This window comes from Pan troglodytes, chromosome 12 (genome assembly GCF_028858775.2).
Source record: "Pan troglodytes isolate AG18354 chromosome 12, NHGRI_mPanTro3-v2.0_pri, whole genome shotgun sequence".
NCBI classification, from domain to species: domain Eukaryota; kingdom Metazoa; phylum Chordata; class Mammalia; order Primates; family Hominidae; genus Pan; species Pan troglodytes.
Genome location: NC_072410.2, coordinates 69,838,421 through 69,856,506, shown reverse-complemented (window position 1 = coordinate 69,856,506; position 18,086 = coordinate 69,838,421).

Sequence of the window (18,086 nt, the reverse complement as noted above, 5' to 3'; positions counted from 1 at the left end):
GCAGCCTTTTTTCCAGCTTTTCGCATTGCTGTGTGAGAATGAAAGCCTTGAGATGGTGCATGCATTTTATGATGGTGAGGGAGAGACAATCTGAAGACAAAAAAAAAATAAAAACTCTGGGAAGATGGCAAAATATTAAATCAAGAGAATCTGGAACATTTTGCTTCTGGATTACCTTTTCATCCTCTATTTGAACATGTTATGTTAATTAATACATTTTCATTTTAATTAAACACATTTTTAGAAAGTGCTTCTGATAGTTTTAGGATAGAGCATTCCTAAATAGCATCTGCAAATCCATAGCACATGTAATTTAGTCAACTCAAGATACAAAACCAGATTTTTCTGACTCCAGACTCTGGGGCCATTTTAATATTATAGTTACTTCTTGTCCCATGTTAGTGTGTAATAGCTAATTATTTAGAAGAAGGCAACATATTGAACTTAATTTCCTTACCAACATAAAAGTAGAATTCTGTGAAACGTTAGAAAATAAGAAAAAAAGCTAGATTTGTCTGTTCATGTGATTACTACATGTCACATACTTATATTGCTCAATATTCATTGTGGATGATGAAGTTACTAAAATTTGAATAATTAATTATAAGATATTTTAAAGATTTTCATTTAGCACTCACTTCAGATTTCAAAATCTAGATTCTCAGTTCTTCTTTATGCCTGTCTCAAGTTCTCAATTACAGGTTGTCTTGAATTCTTTCTGTTCTAAGAACAAATTTATCAACCTTACACCACCACCACCATCATCATTATTTTCCTTTGATGGATGAGTGTAGTGAAAAAGGAAGTGTCTCTAGGGAAAGCTTCTTTGTCATCTATCACTTCCACCATATATGACCCAAATCCTAACCAACAATATTTTCTCCTTAAGAGAGGCATTGAAGTGAGATACTGACATCTTCAAACTGTGTCTACAGTCTCCTTTCCTGTTCAAGACATCATTGGCACCAGATCTCACCCCTAAGCACCTCTCCATGCCTGTCTGTTGCATACTATTATATTACAAATCACCTGCTCCACATAGACTTTCCTGACCTCTTCAGGCTAGCAGGCACAATTCCATAATATACTGAGTATAGTTCCACCTATCTGAAGATTTTCAGTGTCCCCATTGTCTTTGTAAGCACATTTAGGCAAATACTATTTGACATGCCTCTGTTTATCTCTTGCATTTGTTGATGTTCATTAAATATTTCATGATATGTATATATCTAAATATATATATTCCAGAAATCAAACCAAATTCAATGTAAATACTATACGATATAAATACTGTATGAATTTATACTGTATTCAGTATAAATATTATCCTAAAAGCTTTAATTCTATTAATAATTAATCATCAAAATAACCTGTATAGCATACGTAATTCATTCTACTATTCCCATTTTTATAGAGAAAGAAACCAAGGTTAAGTAACTTGCCCAAAATCACACAACTAGGAATTGGTGAAGTAAGAATTTGAATGCAGGCAATCTTGCTTCAGAGTCCATGAAGCTACTATATTATGCTTCCTTCCTGTAAACATTCATCAGCTACCCATATGACTCAAGCTGTACTCCTTACTGACTTCACAGTGCTTGCTTTAATTAGAATCTAGTTCTCTTAGAAAGGAGATATGTTGAAAATTATTAGTGATTAAGGAGCATTGTAGAAGAGATTATCATCTGCAACCACAATGTATACTCCCTCTTCCTGAATATAGATTTGTTACTGAGGTAGCTATCTAGCAGGGACTACATTTCCCAGTCTTCTTGCATCTAGATGCATCCATCTATCTAACCTACTGTTAAAGAAAAAACTTGTATCACTTTTAGGGAAACATTTTTTATATCTTTTTCCTCTTACCAGCTGGATGAAGACAAGTATAAGGCCCTACTAGAAAGTAAAGCTAAATAATAAAGGAGGATGAGTTCCTGTGGGTCCTTCTGGGAGGACAGTCACCAAATACTGGGAATATTCATATGTAACTTTTAAGTAGGCACCAAAAGTCATTTATTGTTCTGAGACTTTATTCCATTTTGAAGACTGTCAGTAACTAACACAAGCATGTTACAGATGCAGGAATGTTATAGATAGTTGCCTATCTGATTCATACTATATTTTGTGAGCCAAATACTTTTATTTCTATAAAAACTATGGTTCTGAGAGATTGATTAGATTGACAAAGGTGATACAGTTCAAGAGTGTCTGACTCCAACAGTTATACCATGCTACAACAATGCAGTATTTATAACATTAGAACATGCATCTTGCTTCTGACTTTAAGTATTACAAATCATAACACTTTCTTGCTGTCATATGGTCACACCATTCTGAAAAAGAGAACTTTCTAATAGACATTAATCCTCTCACTTCTTCCTGATTAATAAAACTCTGGTTGGTCTTGGTGAAGTCCTTTGCATTTGGCAATGTTAGAAAAATGGGCTTCTCAATTTTGACATTCCCTTGCTGTCCAAGTAACAAGTTTATCTGAGAGATTTTGAGAAAGCTTTTCTTCCCTTCTGAAGGAAAGCAAACAAACAACTGATTCTCCTTTTTCCTGCTTAAATATGGATAGAAACATGGGAGCGTCCCTATTCACTTGTAACCACGAAGAAAAGGCCAAGACCATTGCAGAGAGGTGTGAATCAACTCCAATAACAACTCACAACTCAACTTTTTATATGAGAAAAAATTCCTATATGTTTAAGCCATAGTGTTTTCCATTATTTAGAGCTAAAAACAATCTTTACCAAGGAAATTATCATTCAGTAGTTTTTTTTTTCAATATAATCTTACCAATTTATACCAACATCCCATCAGGGTACACTATATCTTTATGACAGTCTAATGACTCTTTATCAATACTTGAAAATTTCATATCAATTTACTATCAGGTAAGGCATTTATTTTCTATAGTATATCTTTATGGAAGAGATTAGTTTGTTAAATATAAAGGGTTTAACTTGTTTAATATGCATTCTCACTAACTGTGTCTTTGTCATGGAAGATTGGGGAAAAGGAGAGGAGTGAGGAAATCTGTGAAGTAGGGAACACCAAATAAATATTTTGATATTTGATATTAAAAATATTGAATCAGATAAGTTATAGAATTCAAAGGAGTGACTGAGAATCCTTTTCTATTTTTTAGCTTTATTTGCTGTGCAACCGTGAGCAAGTTGATTTTCTATTCTAAGTTTTGGCTTTCTCAGCTATAGGACAGTACTAAAGACAGTATGAAGTTTACTGATTGTTGTAAGTTTTCAGTGCCATGCACAAGTGTTACGCACATTGATAACCCTCAAAAACAAGCACTATTCTTTTCATTATCATCATTATGCAATATTGATAATGGTCCTGAAATGTCAAAATATCTCTGATAAAGACACTATGTGAGTCCTTGAAGTGATTTAAGAGGATGGCTATATGTTCTCTAATTTATTTTGCATGGAAACTATATAGTAACTTGAGAATTAGAACTTGATTCATTAGAATGAATGCATCATTGGATGCATTAATTTACTTGATTGCCTCTTAGTTTTACAACTACCTTAACTTAAAGCTACCTTTTAAATTTAATAAAAGAGACAAAAACAATGTGCAACTTATGGCACAAGCTAATGATATGGATATTAAGCAACTTTCTATTCTCTCCTGAAAGTTATTTTAAAGTATAGATAAACAATGCTGCTAGGAAGAAATTTTAGTGTAAGTTGGCAACTTTCAAAAGAAATCGGGGTCTGTAGAGAATATTTGTCCTTTGTATAAACTACTTTTAATTCAGTGCTTTATCCTTCTAGGTTAAGGGTTATTTTAACCTCTATGAAGTATGAGAAAATTTAGATAGCCCTACAGTCTCTTTTAAATTATCTTTCTCTGCTTTTAAAATAATAGAAAAAAAATGGCCATTTAAATGGATAAGACATCAGGTTGGAACTTGATTAAGTACTTCGAACCACTAGAAACAGACTCTGTAAAGTCATTTGATCTTTATCTCTTTTGTAGTTTATTTTAATTTCAGGAAATATTTTACATGCCCTGCCTTCCAAATCAGGTAATTTTGCAAATTTAAAATTTTTGTGTGGCAATCCTTTCATTGCTTTGATATTAGGCTACTAAATGTAATCTAGAAATAAGTTTATACCTAATTCTGAATCAAAATTTTCTGCACAATTTACTGGACAAGCATTCAGAAATCCAGCTTCTATACCAGACACTGACCCTCAACTCATCTTGTGTCATGTAGGAACCCATCTTCCTTCTTTTAGCCTTAATTTCCTCAAATTTAAAAGCAAAATAATTGGACTGGAACTCTATGGCTACAGCTTCTTCTGCTCATACAATTTTCCTTATTACAATGCTTACTATGATCAGAGTTTTCTTGTTTAGTAATATAGGACATAAGAATCCTTGCAGTTTTTAGGAAAAAGTAAATTTTTCCCATAGAAAATTAACAAACATTATCAACAGGAAATTTACAGAAGAAGAAGCACATGAAAAGTAGGCAGACTTGGCCGGGCGCGGTGGCTCACGCCTGTAATCCCAGCACTTTGGGAGTCTGAGGCGGGCGGATTATGAGGTCAGGAGATCGAGACCGTCCTGGCCAACGCGGTGAAACCCTGTCTCTACTGAAAATACAAAAAATTAGCCGGGTGTGGTGGCAGGCGCCTGTAGTCCCAGGTACTTGGGAGGCTGAGGCAGGAGAATGACGTGAACCCGGGAGGCGGAGCTTGCAGTGAGCTGAGATCGCGCCATTGCACTCCAGCCTAGGAGACAGAGCAAGACTCCGTCTCAAAAAAAAAAAAAAAAAATGTAGGCAGACTTATTAGTAATCAGGGAAAACAAATAAGAGGTAAGATAGATTTTTTCACCCGTCAGATTGTGACCAATTGGAAATTTTGATAATATTAAGTATTATTGATGCTGTGGGGATAGATATCTCTCATTCATTGCTGGGAGGAGGACATATCAGTTTAGCTCCACCTGGTCTCTCCCTTGACACGTGGGGATTATGGGGACAATTCAAGATGAAATTTGGGTGGGGACACCAAGTCTAACCGTATCAGACTTACATAGAAATACTTCCATTTTCACTTTGTAAAATATTCTCTATTGGAATAATGACAACCATAGTAACCCATATTTGTAAAACACTTTAGAATCCTATTTATCCTTGTATTATATGTAGGCAGGTATTATTATAACTATTCCACACCTGATAAAAATGAGAATTATTGAATAAACTATTTGAACAACTTTAAAAAATGAATATGTGGCAAAAAAGGAACTCAAAATAAGTTTTTAATACAATTAAAATTATATTTTCATTGTGGTCTTACTAATGGAGTAATGTACATGAAAATGGTTGGCAAACGTTGAACACCATAGGAATGTTAGATGGTATTTACTGTCATTAATTTCATTATTAGGCATAAGATAATTAATGTACAATGCCAACCATGTTTCTGTAAAAAACTGCATATGTAGAAGATCCTCCCTGAAGCAGGGCCCAGGAGATAACCACAATGAGACTGTTTAATTAAACAGGTGTAAGTGAAATAAAGGGAAGCAGAATCAAAAACATTTGATTCTATGAATTACATATGAATTGGTTTATAATAACTATATTAAGAAAACAATAGCTGGGCAACTGATGACTTAAGCTACTTGAATGAAGCCAATGTTCCAAATTACCTAGCTACTGAATATAAAGCATATTTAGCCCACAAACTCCTGAGAATACGGGACACTTTATACAATGGCACAATAAAGTACAAGCAAACTGAACGTGCTTCCTCAAAGCCTTAAAAAGAGTTCTCATTTTTGACTGCATGAAATCTGTATAAAGTAAGTCACATCAATGTCTGTCTGCCCAAACCCCCTTTTAAGGAAGTTCTTGCTCAAGGATTCACATATTCCAAGGAAAGTCAACCTGTATGCTGTTCTGTTATCTGTTGTTCCAGTTATCAATTGTATTGTCTACCACTTCCAAGTCCATTCTTCATTGCCAGATCTGCAATAACAGAGATGGACCCTGTAAATATCCTTGGTCATCTGTCACGTTGTTAAGTGCTATCATTAGAGGGCAGTAGATAAACAGTACAAAAAGAAAGGGTTTCTCTTCTTGGATCTGAGCTGTTCCTCTTGCTAAGTTCCTGCAGTTCAGGTGGCTGTTTCAGAGCTCAGTAGTCAGTAGCTCTTTCCCAGACACCCTTGGAGATGAGGCACATTCCTATGAACCCTTCTCTGAGAGACTGTTGGGAAGCCTTACAGCAAGTTATAAAAACCGAAACTCCCAGTAGGCAATTTTCCTTGATGTCCCAAAGAGCAGAATTTACAAAAGTCCTGCTACAACATCTCAGTAACTTATCCACCATCCTTTATCCATAGTTGTTCCCTCTCCAGACAGGTCTGGATCTGAGCCCGGGATGGGGGAGAGCTTTAACATTCTGTTCCTTCCTTGGTCACCAGATCTAACCCCAGAGCTAAAGCCTACTCTATATGTGCCACTTCTTTACTCTTTAGAATTCTCCCTCTTTTTTTCTTACTACCAAATCCAATCACGTGTCATAATTAATAATACTTTAAAAATATGTATTCAGATATAAATCACATACATTCATCAAGACCAACTTAAAGGGTACAATTCAATAGTTCTTTAGTATATTCACAAGATTTTGCGACAATGACAAACATCTAATTCCAAAACACTTTCAAAGTCCAAAAAGAAATCCTACACATGTTAAGCAGCCACACCCCATTGTTTCACCTACCAACACCTTGCAACCATTAATCTACTTTTTATCTGTGGATTTCTTTCTCTATGCCTATTCTGAAGGTTTCATATAAGTCAACTCATACAATAGGTAGCCTTTTGTGCCTCCTTTCACATAGCATAGTTTTCAAGGTACATCCATGTTTTAGCATGTGGTAGTACTTTCTTTTTGTGTGTGGCTGAGTAATATTCTATTCTGTGAATATACCACATAGTGTTTTATCATCAGTTGATGAACTTTTGAGTTGTGTCTGCTATTTGACTGTTACAAATAAGACTACAAAGATTCAGGTACAAGTTTTTGTGTGAACATGTATTTTTAATTCTCTTGGTTATATACCTAGAAGTATAATTGCTGCCTTATATGGTAACTCAATGTTTAACATTTAAAGGAAAGACCAAACTGATTTCCACATGGCTGTGCCATTTTACATTTATACATAACGCCATGTATGAGGATTACAATTTCTCTACATTTTTGACAAGGTTGAGGAAGTTTCTATAATTTCTAGTTTGTTAAGTGTTTTCTTAACTAAAAAAAAAATAGAGGTGTTGTATTTTGTCAAATGCATTTTTTCAATTAGCCAGGTCATGTGCCCTTCCCCTCCTCTCTCTTAATATGATGTGTCAAATTAATTAATTTGTATATGTTGAAAAAATCAGGGATTCGTAGGAAAAATCCCACTTGATCATGGTGTATAATTCCTTCATATGCTGATGAATTCAGTTCATTTGTCTTTTGCTGTGATTTTTGCAAATATATTCTCAAGTTATATTGATCTGTAGTTTTATTTTCTGTTGGATCTTTAAATGTTTGGTAGGATTCACTGGTGAAATCATCCAGTCCTGGGTTTTCGATGTTGTTGGCAGTTTCTTATTACTAATTCAATCTCTTGATAAACCTGTTGAGTTTTTCTCTCTCTTCTTCATTCGGTTTTGATAGTCTGTGTCTTTCCAAGAATTTGCCCATTTCATCGACATTACCTAATTTGTTAGCATACAGTGGTTTGCAGTTTTAGAATCCTTTTCATTTTTATAGAGCTAATAGTAATGTCCCTTTTTTATTCCCGATTTTAGTAATGCGAGTTGTCTAATTTTTCTAGGTCAATCTTGCTAAAAATTTGATTTGGTTGTTTGCAAACAACTTCTGATTTCATTGATTTTTCTCTATTGTCTTTTGCTCTTCTCTTCAATTCATTTATGTGCTAACCTTTGTTACTTCTTTCCTTAGGTTCGCTTTGGGCTTAATTTAATTTGGTATTTCAAATTTCTTAAAATGAAAGTTAGTTATTAATTTGAAATCTTCTCTTTGGGTGTCTAGAGCTATAAATTTCCCTTGAGTACTGCTTTGGTTGCATCCTATAGTTTTCCATAGGTTGCTTTTACTTCTATAAATCTCAAAATATTTTCCACTTTCCTCTGTGATTTATTATTTGACTCACTGGTTATTTAGGAGTATGTTGTTTACATTTAACATATTTGTGGCTTTTTAAAATTTCCTCTTATTTTCAGTTTTAATCCATCGCGATCAGATAATTACTTTGTATGGTTTCAATTACTATAAATATATTGAACCTTTTTTGATGGCCTATTCTAGAGAATGTTTCACATGCAACTCAAGAAAATTCTATATTCGGCCATTTTGAGAATATCATTTGTAGATATGTTTTACATATAGTTTGTTTATAGTGCTTTTTATGTCTTCTGATTTCTTGCTGATATTCTCAGTAGTTAGTTGTTTGAGCCATTATTGAAAGTAGCATATATAATTTTCCAATTATAGTTACTGAATTGTCTATTGTCCCTTCAATTTTATGTTTTTTGTCATATATTTAAGAACTCTTTGTTAGGTAAAAACATGTTTACAAATTTTATATCTTCTTAAGTTGATCTTTTCATTGTAATAAAATGTCCATCTTTGTATTTAGTAACATATTTTGTCTTAAAGTCTATTTTATCGGATATTACCGAAGCTATCTCAAGCACTCTTTTTATGCTATTTGTATGGTCTGTCTTTTTCTATTTATTTTGAACTTATTTGTGTCTTTTGTTTTTTGAGACAGAGTCTCAAAAAAGGTTTTTTCTAAGTCTGTGAAAAATGAGATTGGTAGTTTGATAGGAATAGCATTAAATCTGTCGATTACTTTGGAAAGTATGTCCATTTTAATGTTATTGATTCTTCCAATCAATGAGCATTAAATGGTTTTGCATTTGTTTGTGTCATCTGATTTGTTTTAGCATTGTTATAGTACTCCTTGTAGGATCTTTCACCTCCTTGGTTAACTGTATTCCTAGATATTTTAGTTTTTGTTTCCATGGCTATTAAAAATGTGATTCCATTCTTGTTTTGGCTCTCAGCTTGAATCCTTTTGGTATACAGAAATGCTATGGATTTTTGTACATTGGTTTTTGTACCCTAAAATCTTACGGAAAATTTTTATCAATTCTAGGATCTTTTTGGTGGAGTTTCTAGGGTTTTCTGAGTAAAGTGTCAAATTGTTAGTGAAGAGAGATAATTTGACTTCCTTTTGTCCTATTTGGATGACTTTTATTTCTTTCTCTGGACTGATTTCCCTTGCTAGGATATCCAGTACTGTGTTGAACGGGACTGGTGGGAGTGGGCATACTTGTCCTGTTCCTGTCCTTGAGGGGAATGCTTCTAGCTTTTGCCCATTCAGTATGATGTTTTCTGTGGGTTTGTCCTAGATTGCTCTTATTATTTTGAAGTATGTTCCTTTGAAGCCTAATTTGTTGAGGGTTTTTATCATGAAGAGATGATGGATTTCACTGAAAGCCTTTTCTGTGTCTATTGAGATGATCATATGGTTTCTGTTTTTAATTCTGTTTGTGTGGTGAATCACATTTATTGATTTGCATATGTTGAACCAACTTCGCATCCCAGAAATAAAGCCTAGTTGATTGTTGTGAATGAACTTTTTGATGTGTTGCAGGATTTGGTTCGCTAATATTTTGTTGAGAATTTTCGTGTCTATGTTCATCAAGGATATTGGCCTGTAGTTTTCTTTGTTTGTCTTTGCCAAATTTTGGTGTTAAGGTGATGCTGGCTTCATAGAATAAGTTAGAAAGGAGTTTGTCCTCCTCGATTTTTTTTCAGAAAAGTTTTAATAGAACTGATAATAGCTCTTCTTTGTATGTCTGGTAGAATTAAGCTGTTAATCCATTTGGTCCAGGGCCTTTTCTGTTGTTTGGATTTATATTACTTATTCAATTTTGGAACTCAATACTTGAGAATATAGTTGCAAAAATCACAGCAAAAGACAAGTGAACTGAATTCATCAACATATGAAGGAATTATATACCATGCTCAAGTAGGAGTCATTGGAGTCACTGCTGATTCCTAGGAGTCATTGCTGGAGGGCTAATATAATCCTTAGATGGCATCACAACATTCAGATTTTTCATGGTGCCAGATTCTCGTGCTGATTTATTCTCATCTGGAGATGGTGGCATTCCTAATTTTGTACATATATTAATGAAGATAGAATTGTTTTTTCTTTCACTTTCCTCACTCCCTAGGGGATGTTACTGTAGAGATTGTTGAGTAGGGTTTTTTTGACTTTATTTCTATATCCCTGTGTAATTCTGTTGGCAGGTTCTATATTGGGCTGTGTGGTTTGATCTACAGGCCTGTAGATGGTACTTATAGGTAAGAGACAGCTATAGCCAATATGGATGGTCATATACTTGATCCTTGCTTACTGGACGAAGCTCTCTGTTGCAACAAGTAATGGGCTTATCCATGGAGTACACAGTGGTTTGAGGTTTCTGCTCATCCCAGGGTGGGGCAAGATGGGCAGGTCTGGACCAGGCAGTCATGCTTACACATCCCCCAATGGCAAGTACAAGCACCAGAATGGAGGGGGACACAGTAGGTAGCAACCAAGTGCCCCAGAGGTGTGTTTAGGCATGGAGCTGAAGAACACCTTGGCCCCAAGCTCTCTGCATGTTGGTGGGGATGCTAACCTCCTACTCCAGAAAAGTGTGTGCTCCAGATGCCTGGAAATCTGCGTAAGTATGGAGTGTAGAGGGCCCTACTACACTACAATCTCTTCAGAGCAAGGGTGGGGTGATTCAGCTGGTTATCCAGGTGAACAGGTGCTCCAGATGCCTGGAGATCTTCCTCAGCATAGAGTGGAGAGAACCCTGCTTCACCACACCTCTGCACAGGAAGGATGGGTGGCTCAGGCCATCCAGGTGAGTAGGAGCTTTGACTGCCTAGAAATCTGCCTGGAAGCGGAATGTAGAGGGCCTCACTGTACCATGATCTAGAGAGCATATATTTGAATCATGCTTTTTATTCCTTCTACTAATATCTGCCTTTTAACTTGAAATTTAAGCCATATATATAATGTAATTAGTTGTAAGGTAGGCTCTACATCTACCATATTGCTATTTGTTTTCTGCAGGTATTATGGATTTTTGTTGTCTTCTCTTCCTCCATTATTGTCCTATTTTATGTTAGATAGATATTTTCTATTGTAACACTTTAATATTCTTATTTAATTTACTTTTTTTTAGTTTTTTAGTTGTTGTCTTAGGGATTATAATTAACAACTTAATTTACAATAATCTAATTCAGGTTAATACGAACTTAATTGCAATAACATAAAAACGTATCTCCTCTATAGCTCCATTTTCTCTCTCCTTTAGAGTGTTATCACAAATTATATTCTATGACGTGCCCATTAACACAGATTAATAATTGATTTATGTAGGTGTCTTTTAAATCAGATTAAAAAAATTTAAAAACCAAAAATATATTTATATTGTTTTATATTTACTTAAGAAGCTATTTTTGCTGGTGCCATTTAATTCTTTGTGTGAATTTAAATTACTTTCTAGTGTCCTTTCATTTCAGCTTGATGTACTCCTTTTGGCTTTCTTTCAGAGCAGGTCTGCAAGCAATAGACTAACTCAAGTTTTTTGTTTGTTGATTTTTAAATCTGGGAATATCTTAATTTCTTCTTCATTTTTGAAGAATAGGTTTTTTTATTTGAAATTTTTAGTTGACAAATTTTTGGTTTATTAGCACTGTAAATATTGTATCCCACTGCCATTTTCTGCCTGTGTTGTTCTGGTGAGAAATCAGCTGTTAATCTTACTGATCATACTTTGAATGAGATTTTTCTTTCTCTCTTGCTGCTTTCAACATTGTCTGTCTCTTTTTGGTAGTTTCACTGTAGCGAGGCTAGGTATAGATCCCTTGAATTTGTCCTATAAATGAGCTTAAAACTTTCAAAATTTGATTTTTAAGAAAGATACTAATCTACATTGGCTATTATATTTCAAATATTATTTTTGTTCCTTTTTCTCTCTTTTTTTCTAGAACTCCCATTATGCATAAGGTGGTACATTTGATGGTATCCCACAGCTCCTGAAGCTCTGTTTATTTTTCTTCATTTATTTTTTCTTTAGATTCTCAGACTAGATCATCTCGATAAACCAATCTTCAAAGTCACTGATTCTTTTTTCTCTTAAATTCTGCTCTTGTTCCCCTCCAGTGAATTTTTATTTCATTTATTGTAGTTTTATCTTCAGAATTTATATTTGATTCATTTTTATAAATTATGTCTTTATTCAGACTATTCATTTGATGAGACATTGTTCTCTTACTTTGCTTCAGAACATGGTTTTGAGAATATGATTTCATTTAACTTTTAAATATATTTTATGTAGCTGATTTAAAACACAATAAGTCCTGTATCTCAGCCTTATCAGGGACAGTTTCTATTTTTTTTTTTTCTGAGCGTTGGACATTTTTAAAAAAAATTTCTTTGCATGTCCTGTATTTTTTATTGAAATTAGATTTGGAATTTTGTTACACACACAAAAACATTTTAAATATTCTAAAATGTGGCAACTCTGGAAATCAAGTCTGCTCCTCTTAAGAGTTTACTGTTGTTGCTCCTTGTTGTAGTAGTTGTTTGTTTACTGATTTCTCTAAACTACTAATTCTATAAATTATTTATTCTTTGGCATATGTGGTCATTGAAGTCTCTAAATGGTTATTTAGGAATCATCTAAATAATAAGTAGACAGAAATTTCCTTAATTCTTGCAATCAATATGGAGCATGCCTTGAACACTCAGCCTGATGGTTTACAACTCTGCCTTAGCTTTCACTTACTGCTTGGGCAGAGCAGGCAGGTCATTCTGAAGTGAGAGCCTAAGGGTCTTCTCAGGTCTTTCATGCACATATCCAACGGCCTACACATTCACTCATGTACCTAGATTCTCAAGAATATGACAGAACTTTTAAAAATAAACACCGCCTGGTGCAACCCTTTTATGATTTTCCAGAATTCTGAAAAAAATTTCCAACAACTCCTTAAGGTTTTTTTTTTAATCTATGTAGGGTTAAACTTTCAACAGTTCTTTCTCCACTATTTTCACTGACATCAATCCATAGTTAATAATTTTTTATTTTAAAGATTTTATTTCTAATTACTGTGTGAGTTTTATCTCCTATTTTGAATCTAACTAATATGCTTGTGATACGTTCTGTTATAAAATCATAACTGGAGTTAATGAAAATCACCCAGTAATCTGAATAGGAGATACTAACTTTTTAACCCCTTAGCAATGGATTGAATTGAAAGTTAATGATGTAGAAAAGTGTAGAATAGCCACAGTAACTCTTCAAGCTAAATTTATGAAGACTCTGCAGTTTGGCCAACCAAAATAAACTCATCATTAGACAGAGGAAAAATGGTTCTTAGAAAACTAGACAATTTAGTTGGTAAGGTGCCTATCATGGTCTTTTTCATGGCTGACTCTCTATCTCCAGACTATATAAATCTTTTTAACATATTATCTTCATCTTAAAACAGACTGAGTCAATCTGTGTTCCTTGAAATTAAGTCAATCAAGAACAAAAGCTAAACACTGCTTATCTTTCTATAAGCTGAACAACGTGGCCTTTCTTTCTCCATGAACACCCCATCACCACCCAACACCACTCATCAATGAGTTTGTATGTCTTTGCTTATGTTGCTCTCCCATGTGGAAAATCCTATAACATTTTAATTGGAAAATCGAGTTTAGACGTAGAAATATTAAGTCAAAATGACAAATCACAATATAATCTTATACTTTTGGTGCTAACTTTATTTTCCTCATTAATTAAAAAGCCTATCTTGGATGATTGTTGTGATTAAATGATGTTATCTGTGGAAAGTGATTGTTAGTATACTGAACGCATTTGATGTTCTCCATAATTGTTAATGCAACACTGTTTCACCACTCTACCTGATCCAAGTCTTATCCACATAGACCCAAATAAAGTTAATCTTCCATATGAAAGTTTAAATAAACATATAATGTTCATGAAGGCCAAATAAAACTATATTGTTCAAAATTAAACCACATTAACGGGCACAACCAATGTGTTCATTAATATGTTTTGAATTAATTCATTAATGAAATATTCCATACTACTTCAGATTTCAGTGATTCATTTCTGTCCATTATATTGTTAATATCGTTTAAGTGTACTAATTATTTTTCCCTTCCACATGAGGTCAGATAATATGTCTTCTCTCTTTTGCACCCTTAAAGTAGCTGGCCCAGTGTGGGGAAAGAAGAACTACTCAAAAAATGAATAGTAATTGAGTAAATATATTTTTACTTTATTAGAATAAAAATGTTGGACTTAACATAAAACATTTAATAAACCCATCTCTCTTTTCTGGACATATCCTGCACATAATATGACACTTTTTGCTTTGTAAAAGTTAAACTATAATTCAATTTTTTCCTTTATGTCATCTTTCTGTACCTCCTTCTGAACTTCTGACATTAGCTGTCACTCACTGTCAGGGAGCTAACTCTAAGCATCAACCAATCTTTAAGCTAAGGATAAATGTGAGCTGAGTTGCACAGAGTAATGTCTCTCTACCTCTAAAAAGACTGTCTTTCCATGGCTTGCCCTTCAGAAGAAAGGAGATTCCTCTGAATGAACACTGTTTGAACAGCCAACCCCATCTAGCATTTCAATTTTCAGTCCACTGATCATGTGAATGTCCACAGTCACAACAGAGAAACTAGTTATCTTGGCATTTAAAATAGCACAGTAAAGAGCAAAGCAAAATTTCACATCCTAACTTCTCATAAGAGAGAGGAAAAATGGGAAGAGAAATAATTTTAAAGGAATACCTTAGGAGAAAGAGGAATTGGTGCAGAACTTGGGAAAATATCATCATTTTAGAGTATACAAAGTTTGATTATATGTAGCCTCAATAACATATTTTTCAGAATTGCCTGTGAAAGCCTGAAATTGATAAGGTGTATGTTGAATACGTCTTTTTTATTTAGACAAGAAAAGCACAAGGCATAAATAAGACGTTAGTCCTGAAAGTGATTGATTATAGCAAAGGATGTAAGAGACTGAATGAAATCCACATGCTACAGCTCCTCTGTGTTGTCTTCCCTTTGCATATTACACAACTGGTTCGCATCCTCATCATTAGGATGCTGCTGCTAATCAGATACCTTTGGCCATCCCATTTGAAGTTTGTCTGAAAAACCAACCGCAATCACCTACAATAAAAACAAATCATTAAACCACTTAACTTTTGGTTTGAGAATTTCATAATTTCCCCTTTAGTGTTGAAAATCCCACCTGAATTGGGTAAATCTGGCTCACCTGGGCTAAACTCAACCATGGCGGTACACCTTCTCAGAAAAGAAGAAATTAGTGATTTTCTAGAATATTTCATTTGAGTCAAGTGAGGTGTGTTGAACAGTTAGCCAGATGCAGGAAGATTGATTTCAGTCTTGTCTGGTGAAAGTGAAATTAGATTAGTCTCCACCTGAGAACTTGGACCCCCAGCTGGATAAGAGGTTGAAGGAAAATTATACAAGTCAGGATAATTAGTTTGTTTGTACATCTTGGGAAGCTGTCTCACACGTTACCTCACACCTCTTTTTATTGAAGAGATGCCACTTGCTGTGTATTGCCCTCTGCAAAGTGAAAATACTTTTGCTTGATTTGCAATGGATCAAACAAGAACATTCAATTCTTCATTAACAGATGAACTAGTGCAGAAAACTAAGACTCCATCATGCTTTCCCTGCACGTGGATGATCAAGAGTTTAGCCCTATCTTAATATGAGCAAGGTCAATCTGAAACATGGAGTACCCCCACAGGACAATATAAATAAAATGAGGCTCTTGTGGGGAGAAAATAGCAATTTTCTAGCTGCAGAAAAATGACAGTACTTGGATTAATACAATATTTTAAACAGTAAGCTAATTAAGGCTTGGGTTATTTAATTTGCATTCAGCTCCCTGCAATCTATCTGCCTTCCCAATGTCCACTCAAGTCTCCTCCAAGGCCTTGAATTGTATTAAGTTCTGCTGAGGACTTCATTTCTCTTGGCTTATGACTTCTATGACCAGCTGCCAAGGACGTGCTACATTTTCCAAATTTAGTGTACTCACTTTTATGGGCAACAAGTATAGACTATGACAGACCTAGGTGGGAAAATGGTAGGGAGTTAAAGTGGAGGGGGAAAAGAGGAAGAGCAAATAGAAGTGCAGCATGAGAAAAAACAACTGAATAAGGAAGAGGAGGAGAGAGAAGAAAAATAAGAAACTTGGTATAACAGGGTTAAAAAAAAAACAACTAGCATTTGGATGAGTAGAATTTAGACTAAATTAAACGACAGGCTCTCTGCTTCATAGCTTTTAGGAAACTTTAGAAATATAATTTAATATTGGTTTCCTCTTGCAAAACGTAGAGAGGATAGCACCTACCTGACCAACCCCCTAAGACTGCTATAAGTCAAATGTGATGAAGTAGTGAAAGTAATCTATCCTCCATAAAACATCATAAACACATATACTCCAAGTTTTAACTTCTATCACATTCAAGCTCTCTATCATAAGGTTGAGACTTGATTCCAGTTCCATAATCAATGTGGGTGTAAAAAAACATGCTAATAAATAAATATACTCACAGTTAAATATAGAAGTGAATAAATTAATACAAAATAAGGTGGTGACAACTCCCAGGAAGGTTTCCTGGGAGTATATAGGAGGACTGAGGGGAGCTTAAGAAGATGTATTTCTGAAAGTTTACCATGATGAAGCCCACAATGTGTCTACCTTCCTTGAAGGGACATCTCTCAATAAATGACTTTTAGGGTATAATTCTGATTCCCTTGAGTTAGAGACACAAATTGAAAGCCAATGGCACAATTTAATATGGAAATGACTATTTCAAAAATACCTGTAAAGTAAATGTGTAAGGAGCTATGTGTTTATCCAGTTGACAGTCTCATTATTGATCTGCTTCATTCATTTATTGTGCATGCCTGAACTTCAAAAGTAATCATTTTTGGATCCCAGTGAGAGGAATATTCCAAATCACTGTACTCTTCAACTGATCTGAACTTCAAGTACTAGCGTGATAATTGCTCATATGTTTGACTGACAAAAAATGAGAAGGCCTCATAGCACATTCTGCCCAGCTGTCTGCTGCCACCTTGAACTTCACAGCTATACTCCTTCTCTCTTCAGTTTACAAATGGCCATTGAGAAAATGTAAGTACCTCCATTTGGTACAGGAGACTGAGAGAATACAAACAGCTTGGAGAAAGTTGTGGTGAGGAGGAAAGAACAGTATACCAAATCTTCTCCTTATTCTATACCCTCTTTTTCAGGGGTCCCAAACCTGAAAAAGTACATGATGGATTATCTATGGTTTAAAGGGAAAAGAGAATTATGTCTACACATCCCCTCTCCTCACAATCTTCTGTTCCAAGTTCTGTCTTGGGCTTAATATCTTGAAATTACAAGGCTTTTCAGAGCACATTTGTCTTTGTGCTCACAAACTTAAATAACTTAACAATAAAATATGGTAAAATCATTAGAATTCCACTAATTTGGATTTGAAATAACCCTGGCACATATAGAGATAGAAATATCATTAAGTATACGCAGTTCTGAATTTATTATGGTCTTATTGTCTGGGGAAACAATAATTTTAAAATAATTGGTATTTTCAAAATAATCAAAATGATTTTTAAAGATATTAAAGGCATAAAAAATCTTGTTATTTGCCTTTATTTTTTTATCTGGCAATTAGTTCTCCAACGTTAAAGTGTTTTTATATTTTGAATCCATTATTATGTGAAGGTGGTCTATTTCAGCTTGTTATTTTCTCATTAACTTATCTCACCTTACTTATTAGTATACAAGTACATATGTGTTGTCTACTTGAAAATTACAAATTTTCATGTGTAAATAAATGTTCCAATTGGCAGCATTTTACTAGGCCATTCTAAGT